Source organism: Pristiophorus japonicus, chromosome 8, assembly GCF_044704955.1.
Source record: "Pristiophorus japonicus isolate sPriJap1 chromosome 8, sPriJap1.hap1, whole genome shotgun sequence".
Taxonomy (NCBI): Eukaryota; Metazoa; Chordata; class Chondrichthyes; family Pristiophoridae; genus Pristiophorus; species Pristiophorus japonicus.
The window spans coordinates 75,302,194-75,320,773 of NC_091984.1; the positions used below are offsets into that span (position 1 = coordinate 75,302,194).

Here is an 18,580-nt window from a genome sequence, read left to right on the forward strand (position 1 = left end):
TTAAGGTTGTACCATCAAGAAATCAGTCAAACACCATTAGGAAACTAACAAATTATCTCCTTGCTATATACCATTGCATAATCAAAATAAAAACTTGCCATTTGATTACTAGGGACTGTAATATAGGAAGAGAGCAAACTGAATCCATTACACAAAATAACTTAATGCATTTGTATTAAAAAAGCAGTTATATTTCTCCCTCTGAAGAAACGGCACAACTGAACCCATGTCCAAACTGAGTCTAAATTAGATATTCAGCTAATTAATCTGAACTATTCCAAATCAGGAGACTTCAGGTCCAGATTGGTCTTAGACGCTTATCTACTTACAGTAAGGCCAACAAAAATGACCAACTGCCACTGAAGAGTACACGCCAAAGTTTAAACTTAATCTCCAGAAACTGAAGGACAATGACTTAGAAAAGCAACACTTTGAAATAATTGATTTCGGAGAATGCAATCTCATTCGTTAGCTGTTAATTATGGAAAGCACAAAGCATTTTACTGCTTTTTGTTGAAATAGAATTGTATCCCCCAATATTTCTTCTGTTATCATTCTTGTACTTTGCTTCTACTCTGATAGGAATATATTTATACCCATTGGATTAGTGTTATTGGCTGAAGGACCATCTAGTTTGACAAAATAAGTTGTTCTGTTCGATGCTTTCATGCTTTTTGTACCAGGGGGCAGCTTTCAGGGATTTGGTAGTTTTCTTGATGACATTAGCTGGCAAGTTCTCGGTGCATTAGCACACAGAGACCACGTGTTGGTTGTCATTAGACTGGAGCTGCCTTCATAGACTTGTCATTGCCATATGACTCTGTCTGGCGCAAAGGCCTGCTACTGAAGTGTTCAATAATCATCCAATGCCGCAAGAATCTCAGGCTTATCATCACCCTAATGAGCAACCGTAAGTTCCGTTTCTATCTTGGTGCAAGACCAGCTGAACACGGATGCTGAAGTCTGCCACAGGGATCGGTGCTTGCACCAGCCCTTTTTCAACATCTATACAGCGAACATGCCTTGCACCAATTCCCGGAGGTTTGCCTATGCCGATGACATAGCACTGCTGGCGCAGGCATCAACGCTAGAGGAAGCAAGTAGGAGGCTCATAAGCGACCTGAACCTATTGGAATACTACTTCCGGACGTGGCACCTTCGCCCTAATCCAGAGAAGATAGTTGTGTTGGCATTCCATCTGAACAACACAGCTGGGAAAGAACTCAATGTTTCCTTCTGAGGAAGACTTACCCATGAACCCCACCCAAAATACCTGGATGTCACTCTGGCAGGACTCTCACCTCTCAGCCTGATCTCACCGAGACTGGGCAAAATGGTGCCAGGGACACTTAAATTCACTCCAACAGAATGGCTCCCGGTGCTATCCCACATTGACCCACCTGCTATTCACCGCGATGCACCTGTGCTCCGAGAGATGGAAAAAATCATGAGCAACATCAATCTTCCCATTTGCGAAGATTTGAAAAACCCACCACAAAAGCTCTTAAAATCACACCAGCTATTCTGGGAAACAGCAGCCAATGTTCATGCAGCTGGTATCAACCCACTGTCCAGATAAATAGAATTGTGGGACACATGCAACATAAAGAACCAACGCCTCATCACTGACCCAACAGCAGGGATCCCTGGCTTCGACCTCCCTCAAAGACAGTGCACAGCGCTCAACCCAATCCACACAGGGCATGGATGATGTGGCCACCTGCTCCACAGATGAGGGATGATCCAAGGTGCAATTGTGGCCATGAGTCCCAGACCAGGGAACACATCACATCAACCTTCCCACTAAGATCTGTTGCAGGAGGCACCTAATTTCTACATTTGGCATCTCAGGAGGCAATCGAATGGATAGCCAAGCTAGACATCCCATTATAAGCTTTTCCCCTCATACAAAAGTAGTAATAGTTCTTTATGTGCCTGGTTCATGTTAATGCTCACTAATTTCTTGTTCCTGCCTACACCATTGGTTCAGATGATCATTAAAGATCCCACAGCAGTATTCAAGGAGTCCTTTTGGTGCCCAGCCAACAATCCTCTCTCACCTCACACTGCCAAAAAATTGATTAACTGGTCATTCATCTCTTGCCTGTTTTTGAAACATTACTGGTATAGAATGGCTGCTGTGCTAACTACATAACAAACGTCACTGCAAGGGAATAATGCACAGGGAAAGTCTGCCTTGGGTCTTTACTCTCTTACAAAGAAAAGACAGAGAAGAAATAGGATGTGTTTAAAATTATGAAATGTTTGGACAAATTGGATCCAAGTAAGCTTTCTGCCTTTTATAGAATTTAAGCGCAATGGGCAACAAAACAGGAAATGTAGGCAGAATTTTTTTGTGAGAAAGATAGCATGTGAAACAGATTGGCATAGAAGATGGAAGAAATCTTATTGGCTTTCAAGAAGGAACTAGACAGGGTCTCGTCAACAAAAGGAATTCAGAGTTATTAGAAATGCATTAAGGGAATAGGAACATAGGGACAGAAGTAACTTAATCTTGTCAATCAATGTGGTGTCCTACACTATGGGCTCTGGTAATTAAATATAGTCAAATTTACTGATAGTAAAAAGGTGTATTACAACCCATTCAACTAAAGAAAGCCTAAAGGGATTCAATAGGAGGGAGGTAGAACTATGCAACCCAACAGCCTTGGCACCAATCCTCAACAAAAATAGCAAATAGGACTGCAAACTCTCTGGATCATCTACAACTCTTTTAGTTGGTTGCAGTCAAATTAAACAATTAAATCAAGTGCCCCCCTGATTAAAGGGGGAGGACACTCCACTGGATCATCTACAACTCTTTTGCAGAAAACAATAAATAAACATTAAATCAAGTGCCCCCTGATCTGGGGGAACACTACAGGATCATCTACAAGCCACTTACAACAGAACAGGTGTGATTGTCCTGTGTAGAAAACAAGGCCAGTATGACTACACAATATGCGGAGAACTGTGATTCACTATTATTCGATATTTGCATATTTTTTCCAAAAACAACCGAATATTAAATGGTATATATCTGTGGAGAGAGGACCAGAGTTAATGTTTGATGTCGGTTACTGTTTCTCTCCACAGATGCTGCTTGGCCTGCTAAGCATTTTGTTTATATATTTCAGATTTCCAGCGTCCGCAGTATTTTGCCTTTGCAGTATTAATGGCAATTGCTTCGAGAGGGAAAAAAACCCGCATCTTCACAAACATTGATGTTTAGATCCGACACATCTTGCTCGGATCGGCACTTTCCTGCCTGATACCAATTCACACGTGGGCAGCCAGCCACCCCAAACAAACACAGGGCCGGTGGAGCGGGCCATTGTGATTCTGCCCCCAGTTTGGATGCATTGTAAGCGGACTGGCACTTCAGCTCGCCGAGGGTGGGCGCGAACACAAGAGGCGGAGGCGCCGGGGTGGTGGAAGTTGTTCCCTGGTGGTCCGAGTGAATCTTACCAGGAGCGGTGGTGAGTTGTGCCAGAGACCAAAGACTCGGACTGTGGGGCAAACGCCGCTCTTTTCTTTTCTTTTTTCTTTTTTCCTTTTTCTTCTCTCTTCTCTCTTCTCTCTCTCTCTCTCGGCCTGCCAGGAGCCGCTGTTCAGTGTGGGTATGGAGCTTGGTGTGTGTGTGTGTGTGTGTGTGAGCGAGGCGGGCGGCGGTTGAGCAGTTGGAAGATGGAGGCTGTGTTCCCGGGCTACACTACAGTGTCTCTGCTCAGCCAAACTCCGCTCACACCAAACGCAACTTTCGAAACGCGCTTTTCTCGATCACTGCTCCGATATATATAAAAACACAACCTCGCTTTCTCGCAGGCATGTCACAGCGAGAGAAAGCTTGGGATTTTAATGCTCCTGACTTTAAACGGTCGGGGGAGCAACGGTGCTGAAAGTGAGCAACTTTCTTTTTTAATAGTGATAAGTAAACACAGCTCTGAGGAAAGGTCACCGACCTCCAATGCTTAACTCTCTTTATCTCTCTCCACAGATGCTGCCTGAGCTGCTGGTTTTCCAGCATTTTCTCTCTTTATTGCAGCTCCCTGCTTCCTATTTAATTTCTTGGTGACTATCTTGTATTGATGGCCTCTAGTTTTACTCTGCCCCAGAAGTGGAAACATTCTCTCTGTATCCACTATATCAAAACCTTTCAGAATTTTAAAGACCTGTATTAGGTCACCCCTCAGCCCTCTCTTAAAGAGAAAAGAGACCCAGCCTGATCGTCCTTTCCTGACATGTATAACCATGCAGTTTTGGTATCATCCTTGTAAATCTTTTTTGCACCCGCTCCAGTGTCCCTAGATCATTTTTATATTGGCCCTGAATTTGTGGTAGGAGGCTTCCCACGGGGAAATACCTCCGATCCGCAAATAAAATGCCCACGTACCTGATGGTCCAGGAGGTACAGAGATTTGCGGTTCTGGGGCTGTCCAGGTACCTGCAGGTAGAGCCTACGTACCCAGGTGCGCAGGCGGTTCACAAGCACCCCTGGGATCATGTGGGCCAGGCCAGCAAATGAAAGGAGGCAATCCCCATTCATATTTATGGGGATTCCGTATGTACAGAAACCCCAAAAGAATGAATGGGAATGCCCCCAAAATACATCTAGACATCAAATAAATAAAGAAAATCACATATTTAAAATTAATTAAAATTGCATTTAATTAATCGACGACAGAGGTTAGAGTGGTCTTGAACCTGGCCTGGAGACGGCGAAGGTTGAACAGCTTCCCACTGGTTCTGTAGTTTAGTTCCACTCCAGTGGGGAATTTATCAACTGTGAGGTGGAACATGGCAGCGAGGAAGATTGAGAAGAGGGTTGGGGCGATGACGCAACCCTGCTTGACCCCGGTCCGGTTGTGAATTGGGTCTGTGATGGATCTGTTGGTAAGGATCACGGCTTGCATGTGATCGTGGAGCAGGCGGAGGATTATGACGTACTTTTGAGGGCTCCATAGACCCTCGCGGTTGACCGTGTCAAAGGCCTTTTTAAGGTCGAAGAAGGCCGTGTATAAGGGCTGGCGCTGTTCCCTGCATTTTTCCTGCAGCTGTCGCGCTGCAAAAATCATGTCCGTTGTGCTCCGGAGGGGACGAAATCCGCACTGCGACTCCGGGAGGAGCTCCTCGGCCACGGGGAGAAGACGGTTGAGTAGAACTCTATCGACTACTTTCCCAATGGTTGCTAGCAGGAAGATTCCTCTGTAGTTGCCACAGTCGGACTTGTCCCCTTTTTTAAAGATGGTCACGATCAATGCATCTTAAGATCTCCTGGCATGCTCTCCTCCCTCCAAATGAGAGAGATGAGGTTGTGTATTCGCGCCTCTCCGCCATACTTCAGTGCTTCAGCAAGGATTCCATCCGCTCTTGTAGCCTTTTTTGTTAACTGTCTTATGGCCTTTTCTACCTCGTGCAGTGTTGGGGTCTCGCTGAGGTGGTGGTGGGTATCATGCTGAGGAATGAAGTCGAGAACACTCGAGTCAAAGGCAGAGTCTCGATTGAGGAGATCTTCGAAGTGTTCCTTCCAGCGGGCCCTGACTGCCTCGGTGTCCTTGATGAATGTTTCCCCGTTCTTGGCGAGGAGTGGGGTGGGACCTTGGGAGTTTGGTCTGCGGTGAAGAATCCTCGCACATCATGGTTGTCGGCCAGCTGCTGTATCTCCTGTGCTTTCTCCACACACTACCTATTCTTTAGGTCCCGGGTTTTTTGTTGGACCTTAGCCTTTAACCGTCTGTAATGCTGCAATGCTGCTCCCGAGTTGCATTGCTGTTTAAGGCTCATAAATGCCCTGCGCTTGCAATCTATTAGTTCTTGAATCTCCTGATCATTCTCATCAAACCAGTCCTGGTGTTTCCTGGTTGAGTGACCGAGCGCCTCCTTGCAGACACTGGTTATGGAGGCTTGGAGGGCAGACCAAGCGCTGTGGACATTCTGCATCTCGGAGTCATCAAGGCACGCCAGGTTAGCTGTGAGGTGCTGACTGTAAAGGGCTCTCTTAGCTGGGCCCTTAAGTGCCCCGGCATTGACTTTTTTGCAACACTGCTTCTGCTGCCCCCTCTGCTTTGGGGCTATGTTGATGTCAATGATGGATTGGATTAGGCGGTGGTCCGTCCAGCAGTCATCAGCTCCTGTCATTCATGGGTGATGCACACATCCTTGCGATCCCTGGCTCGGAAGATGACATAGTTGAGCAGGTGTCAGTGTTTGGAGTGAGGGTGTTGCCATGATACCTTGTATTTGTCCCTCTGGTGGAACAAGGTGTTGGTGATGACAAGACATTTTATCAGGAGTAGGGTACCACGGAAGTTGGCTTTCCCTACCCCCTTTCTGCCAATCACGCCTCCCAAGAGGTCTGTGTCCCTGCCGACCCTGGCGTTGAAGTCACCGAGGAGGATCAGTTTGTCGCCCGCGGGGACACAGGTCAGGGATTTTTCGAGGTTGGAGTAAAAGCCCTCTTTGGCCTCATCTGTTACATTGAGTGTTGGGGAGTAAGCACTGATGACTGTGGCGCTCTGGTTCCGGGATAGGGTGAGTCGAAGCGTCATGGGCCGTTGGTTAGTGCCACAGGGGGAGTCGTTGAGGCGGTTGACCAGTTCGTTTTTGATGGCAAAGCCGAAACAGTGGAGGCGGCGTTCTGCCTCTGGTTTCCCTTTCCAGAAGAAGGTGTAACCTCCACCTTGTTCCTTGAACTGGCCTTCCCCTGCCCGCCGGGTTTCGCTTAGGGCTGCGATGTCGATATCGAAGCGTCTAAATTCCCAGGCAACTATGGCAGTGCGGCGTTCCGGTCTGTCGCTGTTGGGGTTGTCCATGAGTGTCTTGACGTTCCAGGTCCCAAACTTCATGTTAGAGGAGTGGAAGATGCCTGTGCGTGATTTCTTTTAACGTGGGGTGATCGTTGCACGCCGGTTACCACACGGGTTTAGCTGAGCGAGGTCTTGGTCCAGTGGCAAGGGGGTCCAGGACGACTGGAGACCGGGCACTGCTTTTTGGGCCTAATTGCCTACAGTGAGGTGTTGGCCGCAGGCTCGGTGCTGGGTAGCGCCTCTGGTGGTAGGTGGTCCAAGGCTTAGTTGGGGCAGGCATTGGGGGGGGGCGCCAGCGGTGCACTGCGGTTCAGAATGGCGGGGCAGGGGGGTCACAGCCATTATACTCACCACGTGCTGGAGGAGGAGAGGAGGCCAGGCCATCAGTGGGGAAGGAGAGGTCCAGGTTGGGGGGGTGGGGGGCGGGTTGGGGAGGAGGAGGAGGTGGAGGCCCAATAGCCAGGTCCAGTCGCTGCAGGAGGTCCAGCCGGGAGGTCTAGGCACTGCAGGAGGTCCAGCGGGAGGACCAAGTCGCGCCGAGTCGCAGCAGGAGGTCCAGCCGGGAGGCCCAGGCCGCGTCGAGTCGCAGCAGGAGGACCAGCTGGGAGACGCCGATGTGCGGTGTGGCGGGAGGCCTGAGGTAGGCCTGAACTTTTGGGATTCGCGGGGTTGGGGTTAGGGTGGGGATTGAATTCTTTAAGACCCCCAATTGGGGTCTATTAGGGCTAGGGCTGGTTTAGGCGGTGGTGGCCGAGCTGCTGTTTAGCAGGGGAGCTCCCTAGAGAGCTGCTACCCCGACGGTCGCTGACTCATCCACGGTACTTACACTGGAATGGACAACCCATAATGTTTTCTGGTGACTTTACTTAATATGTACTAGTTAAGTACAGCAACTTCACGCCATTCAATATATTTGAATGGCAAGTCTCTCGGAGAGATGCTATTATCGCGGTTTTTGGAGAAGCAGGGCATCTCGGACAGCAGCTACCTGATTTCTGCCTTTAAATTGGTTGTCTGAAGTTGCTGTCAGATTTCCATATTAATAACTGTGTGTGCTGTTAACCTCACCGTTATTCCTACTGCAAAATCCGGCATAATGTGGCACAAATTACAACTGATGGATCGGTGCAAGTTACGTAAAATGAGTGTAACCCGACTGGTGTGATGTAGGAGCTGCAAAATGACACTTGTTTTGTATTTGTTGGGCTGGAATTTGTGAAGATATCTTAATATGCACACAGATATATCATTTGAATATATTTAAATGTTTACGAGGAACGCTTTTCCATCCAAAAGGTATAAGCCCTGGAAGGAATTCATGAGCAATCCCATTGCAGCAGACACTGTAATTTGTGCTGAGGGGCCAATTAGATGGATTTCTCAAAAAGATCATCCTCTTGGTATTTGAATGATACATTCCATTAAAACACCTAAAATATGAGGAAATAGTTTAGTAAAATGAGAAAGGAGTAAGAGTTGTAAATTTGCTGAAAAAGTAATGCCATGCGTCACGTGCATATTGGCCAGCACCTTGCGGTGAGGAAGAGATACCCTATAAATTGCAAATTGGCACAAGTTGCTGGATGATTTATGCCACTCCGCCATTAGCTTTACGAAAATGACATTGCACGCTTAACCTCCCCAAACTTCCTCTAAGGAAGACCCCTGCCGTAACCCTGACCTCACGTCTTTCTCCAGTTTCTCTCCAATCTCCTCTCTTGACCTTTGAGCTCATCCTGTCCATGAGACCCACTTCCTGCTCCCTTGACCCTATTCCCACCAAAATGCTGACCACCCAACTTCCTATTCTGGCTCCCATGTTAGCTGACAATCTGCCGTCATCACCCATCTCCACAAAAAACTAACCCTCGATCCCTTGTCCTTGCAAACTACTTCCCCAGCTCCAACCTCCCTTCTTCTCTAAAGTCCTTGAACATGTTGTCGCCTCCCAAATCCATGCCCATCTTTCCCATGTTTGAATCCCTCCAATCCGGTTTCCGCACCTGCCACAGTACCAAAACGGCTCTCATCAAAGTCACAAATGATATCCTTTGTGACTGTGACAAAGGTAAACTATCCCTCCTCGTCCTTCTTGACTTGTCTGCAGCCTTTGACATGGTTGACCACTCTATCCTTCTCCCACGCCTCTCCATTGTTGTCCATCTGGGTGGGACTGCACTCGCCTGGTTCCATTCTTATCTATCTAATCGTAGCCAGAGAATCACCTGCAACAGCTTCTCTTCCGGCCCCCGCATCGTTACCTCTGGTATCCACCAAGGATCTATCCTTGGCCCCCTCTTATTTCTCATTTACATGTTGCCCCTTGGCGACATCATCCGGAAACACAGCGTCAGTTTCCACATGTATGCTGATGACACCCAGCTCTACCTCACTATAACTTCTCTCAACCCCTCTATGGTCTCTAACTTGTCGGATTGCTTGTCTGACATCCAGTTCTGGATGAGCAGAAATTTTCTCCAATTGAATATTGGGGAGACCGAAGCCATTGTTTTCGGTCCCTGCCACAAACTCCGTTCCCTTGATTCCATCCCTCTCCCCAACCCCTGTCTGAGGCTGAACCAGACTGTTCGCAACCTTGGTGTTATATTTAACCCTGAAATGAGCTTTCGACCACATATCCACAGCATAACTAAGACCGCCTAGTACCACCTCCGTAATATCGCCCGTCTCCGCCCTTGCCTCAGCTCATCTGCTGCGGAACCCCTCATCCATTCCTTTGTTACCTCTAAACTTGACTATTTCAACGCACTACTGGCTGGCCTCCCACATTCTACTCTTCGTAAACTAGAGATGGTCCAAAACTCAGCTGCCTATGTCCTTGCTTGCACCAAGTCCCGCTCACCCATCACCCCTGTATTTGCTGACCTACGTTTGCTTCCGGTTAAGCAATGCCTCGATTTCAAAATTCTCATCCTTATTTTCAAATCCCTCCATGACCTCGCCCCTCCCCATCTCTGTAATCTCCTCCAGCCCCACAACCCCCCCGAGATGTCTGCGCTCCTCTAATTCTGCCCTCCTGAGCATCCCTGATTGTAATCACTCAACTATTGGTGGCCGTGCCTTCTATTGACTTGGCGTCAAGCTCTGGAATTCCTTGCCTAAACCTCTCTACCTCTCTTTCCTCCTTCAAGACGATCCTTAAAACATACCTCTTTGACCAAGCTTTTGGTCACCTGTGCTAATTTCTCCTTATGCGGCTCGGTGTCAAATTTTTAGCGCATAATACTCCTGTGAAGTGCCTTGGGATGTTTCACTACGTTAAAGGCGTTATATAAATACAAGTTGTTGTATGTTTCATGAAATTGCTGCATTTGCACTTTAATTGACCATTAAATTCATCAGAGTTAATTCTAGTAATTAACAGCTTTAAGTACCTTTTTAATAATGTGATAATTTACTAATGACTGCCAATCAGCCTCAGACAATGGACAAGTGTGGAGTCTCATTTCTTCCAGCAGTGAATTGTTGGAGATTTAAAAATGCCAAATTTTACATTTATTTTAATTTATTTCTTACTTTTTATGTCATTGTTTTCCCTCTCTCTTAATCCAATCTTTATTTCCCTCTTTTTATTTCTCTTTCCATATCTGATTTGATGCTGAATTTACCCAAATTCTCAGTCCTTCCTCAATTCTTAAATCTCATTGGTTAAGGAGATAGGTTGTTGGTCCTGTCGTACACCAAGGTCCCAGATAGTCTGTTGCACTTCCAGCAACTGACAAAAAAATAGCAAATTGAGCTGAAGGCAGTAGGAAAAAGTCTGAACTAACTGGGCAAGCCACGAGATACCCTGCTCTAGCAAATTCTTGGCCAATATGTATTTAATTTATGCCTCAAAACAGATAATGCACTCTGAATACAGTCAACAAAACATCCAATCGCAGACTCTAAGCTACTTGCAATTTAAACCTTCAACGTGGTAAATACCTTGCTTAGATGAACTTTGCCAATTCCCTTCATAATCTTGATGACATAAATTACTTTAAAGTCTACAATTAGATTGCCTTGAAGTTTCTCACCAAGACACCACCCCAGCTTTCTCACCGAGATATCCTTTTTCCTTCCTTCCCTTAGCCTCTGCACTGAGTGACTCCTCACCCTCAGTGATTTCAATCTCCATTTCAACTCGCTTTGTCCTCGCTCCTCTGTTTTCACGGCCCTGCCTCTCATAACCTCTCCCTCTATATAAATTCTCCACCAATATTCACAGCCAGCCCCTTGACATTGCCAACTCATGTGGTCTCTCTATTGCCATTGTCTCGATCACGGTTAAGGGCTTTTCCGACCACTTCCTTGCACCTCCCAAATCCCCCTAACCCGTTCCAACCTTCTGCATCCGTCCCGGTAAAACTCTCCCCTAAGTCACATACAAGTGTATTTTCAAACATTTGACTGCCATTACCTTTGGTACAGTAGTGTAGTGGTTATATTACTGGACTAATAATCTGGAGATCGAGAGTTGAAATACCACCAGTTCAATTGAGAATTTGAATTCAGTTTTAAAAAATCTGTAAATTAACAAAAAAAGTTGACCATGAAGCTGTCAGATTGTCGCAACAACCCAACTGGTTCACTAATGTCCTTTGGGAAAGTAAACCTGCTGTCATCTCCTAGTCTAGCCTATATGTGACTCCATCCCATCCCAATGTGATTGACTTTTAGCTGCCCTTTGAAGTGACCGAGCAAACCACTCCATTGTATAAAACCACGACAAAGAATACCTTCACCACACAGACTGCAGCAATTCAAGATGGTCTATCGCCACCTTCTCGGGCAACTAGGGATGGGCAATAAATGCCAGCCTTTCTAGCAAAACACCCACATCTCAAGAATTATTTTTCTTAAATACGCCATGATACATCTGTAATTGTTGATCTGCTCAACCACTCCCTCACCTCCAACTTTGATGTCCTTTTCTTCAAGTAAAACTTTTGCTCTCTGTCAGCCTGGTCGTTCTCCCTGGTATGGCCCCCACCTTCGCTCTTTAAAGTCAGCAGATAGGCTCCATGGCTGAGATGAGTATGTTGAGGGTAAGATGAGGAAGAAACAGCAGAAAACACAATGGCCAGAATTTTCCCAGCCCTGCAAGTGCTGGCACGTTGTCAAAATGGCTTTGATTGACAGCAGGTCAAGATCCCGCCTCTGTGAGTTTCTCAGCTGTTCGATCTGCGTTCGGATAGCAGACCCGACAGCAAATGGTGGGAGAGGTAATTAACATCATTAAAAGATACTTAAATGCTAGTTAAAGGGGCTTAAAAGTAGGCACTTACAATTTTACCAATCTTTTGACGGCTTTGCCGTATCTCCGGCTTCACGGCAGGTAAGTGTGTCGGGTTCTCAGTGACTCTCTTGCTTTGGCTAGTTAACAGCTGCAGAAGTGATATAAACACTTCCAGTGTCAGAAGCTGAAGCCGTCAGGGTTGGGAAGAGACTTTTGAGCTGTATGCTCTTTGGAAGTGTTTGCAGTGAACTCTCTATTCACTGTCTCCTCCTAGTTACATCCTCAAAAAAACTCTAGAAGATTTGTCAAGCATGATTTCCCTTTCACAAATCCATGCTGACTTGGACCGATCCTGTCACTGCTTTCCAAATGAGCTGCTATTACATCTTTAGTAATTGATTCCAGCATTTTCCCCACCACCGATGTCAGGCTAACCGGTCTAGAATTCCCTGTTTTCTCTCTCCCTCCTTTTTTAAAAAGTGGTGTTCCATTAGCTACCCTTCAATCCATAGGAACTGAACCAGAGTCCATGGAATGTTGGAAAATGACCACCAATGCGCCTACTATTTCTAGGGCCACTTCCTTAAGTACTCTGGGATGCAGACTATCAGGCCCTGGGAAATTATCGGCCTTCAGTTTCCCTAACACCATTTCCTGACTAATAAGGATTTCCCTCAGTTCCCCTTTCTTGCTAGACCCTTGGTCCCCTAGTAATTTTGGGAGGTTATTTGTGTCTTCCTTCGTGAAGACCGAGCCAAAGTATTTATTCAATTGGTCTGCCATTTCCTTGTTCCCCATTATGAATTCACCTGATTCTAACTGCAAGGGACCTACATTCACTAATCTTTTTCTCTTCACATATCTATAAAAGCTATTGAAGTCAGTTTTTATGTTCCCTGCAAGCTTACTCTCGTACTCTATTTCCCCCCTCCTCATTAAACCCTTAGTCCTCCTCTGCTGGATTCTAAATTTCTCCCAGTCCTCAGGTTAACTGCTTTTTCTGGCCAATTTATATGCCTCTTCCTTGGACTTAACACTTTCCCTAATTTCCCTTGTTAGCCACGGTTGAGCCACCTTCCCTTTTTTTTATTCTTACGCCACACAGGGATGTACAATTGTTTTAGTTCATCCATGTGATATTTAAGTGTCTGCCATTGCCTATCCTCCGTCAACCCTTTAAGTATCATTCTCCAGTCTATCCTGGACAATTCATGCCTCATACCGTCGAAGTTTCCTTTCTTTAAGTTCAGGACCTTAGTCTCTGAATTAACTATGTCACTCTCCATCTTAATGATGAAGAGTGACAACAGTTAGAGGAACAAAGGGATCTCTGAGTACAAATACACAAATCACTAAAAGTTGCGACACAGGTTAGCAAGGCCGTAAAAAAAGCAAACCAAGCACACGGTTTATTTCTAGAGGTATAGAATTTGAAAAGTAGGGAGGTTATACTAAACCTGTATCGAACCTTAGTTTAAACCACGCTTACCAGAGTACTGTGTACAGTTCTGGTCACCATATTATAAAAAGGATATAGAGGCAGTGAAGAGGGTGCAGAGAAGATTTACAAGGATGATGCCTGAAATGTGAGGGTCTACAATCAGGAAAGGATGAACAAGCTGGGTCTCTTCTCTTGAAAAAAAAAAGGCTGAGGAGTGACCTAATAATTATGAAAGGTTTTGATAGCGTGGATACAGAGAGAATGCTTCCACTTGTGTGGAAGAGCATCATCATCATCATAGGCAATCTCTGGGAGTCGAGGATGACGTGCTTCCACTCTAAAAGTGAGTTCTCAGGTGACTGAGGAGTCCAATGCAGGACCTACAGTCTCTGTCACAGATGCTGGACAGACAGTGGTTGAAGGAAAGGGTGGGTGGGGAGCCTGGGTTGACACATGCTCCTTCCGCTGTCTACGCTTGGTTTCTGCTTGTTCTCAGCAAGGGGACTCGAGGAGCTCAGCGCCCTCCCGAATGTTCTTCCTCCATTTTGGGCGGTTGTGGGCCAGGGATTCCCAGGAGTCGGTGGGGATTTGCACTTTATCAAGGATGCTTTGAGGGTGTCCTTGAAGCATTTCCTCTGCCCACCTCTTGCTTGCATGCCATGTTGAGCTCCGCATAGAGCGCTTGCTTTGGGAGTCTCGTGTCGGGCATGCAGACGATGTGGCCCGCCCAACGGAGCTGATCGAGAGTGGTCAATGCTTCGATGCTGGGGATGTTGGCCTGAGTGAGAACACTGATGTTGGTGCATTTATCCTGCCAATAGATTTGCAGGATCTTGCGGAGGCAGCGCTGGTGGTACTTCTCCAGCATTTTGAAGTGTCTGCTGTAGTCCACATCTCTGAGCCATATAGGAGGGTGGGTATCACTACTGCCCTGTAGATCATAAGCTTGGTGCCAGATTTGAGGTCCTAGTCTTCAAACACTCTCTTCCTCAGGCAACCGAAGGCTGCACTGAAGGCGGTGTTGGACCTCGTCGTCAATGTCTTGCTGACAGTAGGCTCCCGAGGTATAGCAAATGGTCCACGTTGTCCAAGGCCTCGTCGTGGATTTTGATAATCGGGGGGCAGTGCTGTGTGGTGGTCGAGGACCTTTGTCTTACAGATGTTTAGCGTAAGATCCATGCTCTCATACGCCTTGGTGAAGGTGTTGATGATGGCTGGGCTGCCCTCAAAGCCTCCATAACCAGCACCTGTGAAGAGACGCTCGATCACTTGACCAGGAAACACCAAGACTGGTTTGACGAGAACGACCAGGAGATCCAGAAGCTAATTAGTCGCAAGCGCAAGGCATTTCTGAATTTAAAACAGCAACCCAACATGAGAGCAAGGAAGCAGCTCTACAGACAGCTGAAGGTCGAGGTCCAACAAAAAACCCGCGACCTTAAAAAAACAGATGGTGGGTGGAGAAAGCACAGGAGATTCAGCAGTTAAGTCCCAACCACGACGTGCGTGGATTCTTCAGTGCAGTCAAGACCACCTACGGCCCAAGCGCCCAAGGCCCTACCTCACTTGTTGGCCAAGAACGGTGAGGTACTCCTCAAGGACAGAGAGGCTGTCAGTGCCCATTAGAAGAAGCATTTCTAGTATCTTCTTAACCGAGACTCTGTCTTCGATGCGAGTGCCCTCGACTCCATCCCGCAGCATGCTACCGACCACCATCTCAGCACAACCCCAGCCTGGCACGAGGTAGGAAAGGCCATCCGGCAGCTGAAGAATAACAAGGCAACAGGGGCAGATGGAATTCTTGCCGAAGTACTAAAGCATGGCAGAGAAGCACTATTGGCACAAATACATGACCTCACTTCTCTTAGCCTCTAGTTTGCTCTTCCAGATATCAATATAAGATAGTCACCAAGAAACCCAATAGGGAATTCAGAAGAAACTTTTTTACCCAAAGAGTGGTGAGAATGTGGCACTTGCTACCACAGGGAGAGGTTGAAGCAAATAGTATAGATGCATTTAAGGGAAGGCTTGACAAGCATATGAGGGAGAAGGGAATAGAGGGTTATGCTGATAGAGGATTTAGATGAGGAACGATGAGAGGAGGCTCCAGTGGAGCATAAAAGCTGGCATGGACTGGTGGGGCCGAATGGCCTGTTTCTGTGCCGTATATCCTATGTAATTCTATGTATAATGCAATAACAACTGCCTAGTGTTCTTATTGACCACTGCCAAACTATTAAACATGCTTATGCCAGATGCTTTTCTGTAGAATAACCTTGGTCATAACTCTGATTGTAGATCAATAACCTACATTATTTGTTTAAACCGCCTTTATAAATCTCAGTAACCTTCATAAAAGTTGCTAAAGTTTGTTCCAGCAGTGTTTGCGTGGTACCAACGGAAGTGCAACAGCAGAAAATATTATGCAATCCCTGCCATGTGTTACTAGTTTTTTTAATATAAATGTCATTTTGTACTGATTTTGTCTTGACTCCTAACTTGTATTGCTGGCACTTGAAGCACTATTGGAAAACAGAAACATTATGCCTTTTGGTTTTAATAAAATAATTCATAAGAGCTGTTGCCTGCATCCTTTCTCATTAGTTTGTGATGTTGCTCTCCAACAGACAACTTGCATATTTACTTAGTGGATACTGAAATTGCCATAAAAGTGCTTCAAAGCACACCAGATATTTAAATAAAATGTACACATAATAACTCTCATATTGTTGAATACTTCCTTTCAGTTCGATAAAGTCTAAATTAGGGAATGAGAATTGATACTTGTTCACCAGCATGGTTCTTGAATGCTATTCTGTCCCTTCAAATTAGGAAACATTAGTAAACTACAACAACAATATTCAAGTCCTACAATGGGAAATCTCCTTTAATACACACTATAGAGGGTAACTTTAACCTAACCCGCCCGGTGGGACACTAACAGCATTGAATTGGGCGCCCCCTTTACACCGTGGCTAATTTTACTTTCCATTCACTCAGTTTTACACTCAGGTGGTATGTTGAAAATCTAACCCCACATGTCCATAAAGACAATCTAAAGTAAATCTTGAAGATAATTTTATTGCATACATTTGCTATACAATAATATTTTCTATTGTAACAGTGAATTACCTAGAGTTTGCTGGCGCAGACATCTCACAGCATGTCCTGTTAGTTAGACTTGTTCTTGCACTCTTCAGCTCAAAAATGTTTTTGCCCACAAGGTTGCTGGAAGTGTCAGCTGTTGCAAGGAAATCAGGGCATCTGGCACCTTGGTGAACAACAGGACAAACAGTACAATTTCTTAGCCACTGAGATAGAAGGATCGAGAATTAAACAGGGAGGACTGAGAAGAAGGATGAATTAAAAGAGAGGGGAAGAGAAATTTGGATTAAGAGAGAAAAAGAGAAAGTGGAAAAGCAAGAAAAAAATAAAATTTGACTTTTTAAAAATCTCCAATAACAATTCACACCCTAAAGGAGTGAAACTCCTAACTTTCAATTGTTCACTTTCTGGGCCAGAGAGGTTGATGGGCAGTCATTAGCAATGATCATGTTGTTAAAAGGATACTTTCACTGTTAGTTACTAGACTTGGGAAATTAATGTGCAAATGCAGCAACTTCATGAAACTCATGGGGAGGTTATGGGCGAGAAGCTGTTTTCATGAAGCTAACAGCGGAGCAGCACAAATCATCCAGCAACTTTTGGCAATTTGCAATTTGCAGGGTATCGCTTCTTCGCCATGAGTTGGCAGCAAATTTGTACATTAGAAATAATGTGCAAATGTGCATCATTCACACCCCATTACTTTTTCAGCAAATTCTGAGCTATTATGTCATGTATTATTTAGTTGTATTGTCTCCAATTAGCAGTGTTTTAATTACAGAACATTATCTACAGATTACTGTTATACCAATTTAAACTTGTTACCAAGTTGTCTAGACTGTGTTTAATTCAAAGGTTATCTGTCAAATACCATATGATCAAAATATCTTTAATGTCTATCTGAATGCTAGAGCTAATCTTTGGACCGTGGACTGCCTCATCATCTATATGTTCTGTCAGTTATTAACTAAGGAATTAAATGCAGCTTCTGCAGAACAAGAAATTCTAAGAATTCCAACTCAAAACCATCCTTTTGAAAAGGGCACTGGCATTTTGTTAATGTTTAACTAAAATGATGTGGTTTGTCATTTGAATTTTAAAACGTAACACACCATAATATTATCAGGCAGTACGAGCGAGCTGAGTTAATTCTCCTAACACACACGTGCCACTCCAGGATGTTCCTGCAACACTACTTCTGTCTAAGCAGCGAAGAAACAAGGTAAAAAACTGAAAGTGATTTATTATGTCAGAAGTAATGATATCATAAGAACATAAGAAATAGGAACACGAGTAGGCCATATGGCCCCTCGAACCTCCTCCTACATTCAATAAGATCATGGATGATTTGATCATGGACTCAGTTCCACTTCCCTGCCCGCTCTCCATAACCCCTTATCCCCTTATCGTTTAAGAAACTGTCTATTTCTGTCTTAAATTTATTCAATGTCCCAGCTTCCACAGCTCTCTGAGGCAGCAAATTCCACAGATTTACAACGCTCTAAAAGAAGAAATTTCTCCTCATCTCAGTTTTAAATGGGCGGGCCCTTATTCTAAGATTGTGCCCCCTAGTTCCAGTCTCCCCCATCAGTGGAAACATCCTCTCTGCATCCACCTTGTCAAGCCTCCTCATAATCTTATACGTTTCGATAAGATCACCTCTCATTCTTCTGAATTCCAATGAGTAGAGGCCCAACCTACTCAACATTCCCTCATAAGTCAACCACCCCATCCCCAGAATCAACCTAGTGAACCTTCTCTGAACTGCCTCCAAAGCAAGTATATCCTTTCATAAATATGGAAACCAAAACTGCACGCAGTATTCCAGGTGTGGCCTCATCAATACCCTGTACAGCTGTAGCAAGACTTCCCTGCTTTTATACTCCATTCTCTTTGCAATAAAGGCCAAGATACCATTGGCCTTCCCGATCACTTGTTGTACCTACATACTATCCTTTTGTGTTTCATGCACGAATACCCCCAGGT

General features: G+C 45.3%; 1 protein-coding gene and 1 long non-coding RNA gene across 2 annotated transcripts in view; one reads left to right on the forward strand and one right to left on the reverse strand.

The window, feature by feature from the left end:
* The window catches only part of LOC139268577 (uncharacterized), a 64,363-nt gene extending 60,755 nt beyond the window's left edge, over positions 1-3,608 (reverse strand). Inside the window, exon 1 of the mRNA XM_070886939.1 lies at positions 3,469-3,608. The gene's annotated coding sequence lies outside the window, so the exon portion shown is untranslated. The remainder of the gene's footprint in view (positions 1-3,468) is intronic.
* A 127-nt stretch (positions 3,609-3,735) lies between these two features.
* Positions 3,736-18,580, forward strand: part of LOC139268578 (uncharacterized) — a 128,674-nt gene continuing 113,829 nt past the window's right edge. The window contains exon 1 of the long non-coding RNA XR_011594064.1: positions 3,736-3,901. This is a non-coding gene — a long non-coding RNA (uncharacterized lncRNA). The remainder of the gene's footprint in view (positions 3,902-18,580) is intronic.